Here is a 1,717-nt window from a genome sequence, read left to right as displayed (position 1 = left end):
AGTGTCTTAGTGTCTATGCCTTAAAGTTATGAATGTCCTATGAATCCATCACCTTTCTTGAATAAAAATGTGCTTAATTGAAAAAGGAAGAATTGCATGAATTTTGAATTTTATAATAGTTTAATTATTTTGATGGTGGCAATATTTTTGTTCTCTGAATGTATGCTTAAACAGTGCATATGTATCTTGAATTTGTGGTTCATGAATGTTGGCTCTTGAAAGAATGATGAAAAAGGAGACATGTTATTGAGGATCTGAAAAATCAATAAAATGATTCTTGAAGCAAGAAAAAGCATTGCTATTCAAAAAAAAAAAAAAAAAAAAAAAACCGAAAAAAAAAGAGAAAAAAAGAAAACGAAAAAAAATAATAATAAGAGTTGTGATCCAAGGCAAATAAGAGTGTGCTTAAGAACCCTGGACACCTCTAATTGGGGACTTTAGCAAAGCTAAGTCACAATCTGAAAAGGTTCACCCAATTATGTGTCTGTGGCATGTATGTATCCGGTGGTAATACTGGAAGACAGAGTGCTTTGGGCCACAGCCAAGACTCAATAAATAGCTATGTTCAAGAATCATCATACTTTACTAGGAGAATCATTAACACTATCTGGATTCTAAGTTCCTAAAGAAGCCAACCATTCTGAATTTCAAAGGATAGATTGAGATGCCAAAACTGTTCAGAGGCAAAAAGTTAAAAGCCCCGCTCATCTAATTAATACTGATCTTCACAGATGTTTTTGGAATTCATTGCATATTCTCTTCCTTTTATCTTATTTGATTTTCAGTTGCTTGGGGACAAGCAACAATTTAAGTTTGGTGTTGTGATGAGCGGATGATTTGTATACTTTTTGGCATTGTTTTTAGTAGATTTTTGATATGATCTAGTTAGTTTTTAGTATATTTTTATTAGTTTTTAGTTAAAATTCACTTTTCTGGACTTTACTATGAGTTTGTGTGTTTTTCTGTGATTTCAGGTATTTTCTGGCTGAAATTGAGGGACCTGAGCAAAAATCTGATCCAGAGACTCAAAAGGACTGCAGATGCTGTTGGATTCTGACCTCCCTGCACTCGAAGCGGAATTTTTGGAGCTACAGAAGCCCAATTGGCGCGCTCTCAACGGCGTTGGAAAGTAGACATCCTGGGCTTTCCAGCAATATATGATAGTCCATACTTTGCCCAAGATTTGATGGCCCAAACCGGCGTTCAAAGTCACCTCAAGAAATCCCAGCGTTAAACGCTGGAACTGGCACCCAAATGGGAGTTAAACGCCCAAACTGGCACTAAAGCTGGCGTTTAACTCCAAGGAGAGTCTCTACACGAAATTTCTTCATTGCTCAGCCCAAGCACACACCAAGTGGGCCCGGAAGTGGATTTTTATGTCATTTACTCATCTATGTACTAGTTTTCTATAAGAAGGACATCTTGGTAGCTATCTTTGAGTTTTATGCTATCTTAGATCATTGGGAGGCTGGCCATTCGGCCATGCCTAGACCTTATGCTTATGTATTTTCAACGGTGGAGTTTCTACACACCATAGATTAAGGTGTGGAGCTCTGCTGTACCTCGAGTATTAATGCAATTACTATTGTTCTTCCATTCAATTCCGCTTGTTCTTTTACCAAGATATCACTTGTTCTTCAACCTGATGAAGGTGATGATTGACGCCCATCACCATTCTCACCCATGAACAAGGTGACTGACAACCATTCTTGTTCTA

This window comes from Arachis stenosperma, chromosome 7 (assembly GCF_014773155.1).
Source record: "Arachis stenosperma cultivar V10309 chromosome 7, arast.V10309.gnm1.PFL2, whole genome shotgun sequence".
NCBI classification, from domain to species: domain Eukaryota; kingdom Viridiplantae; phylum Streptophyta; class Magnoliopsida; order Fabales; family Fabaceae; genus Arachis; species Arachis stenosperma.
This window is presented reverse-complemented; position numbering follows the sequence as displayed.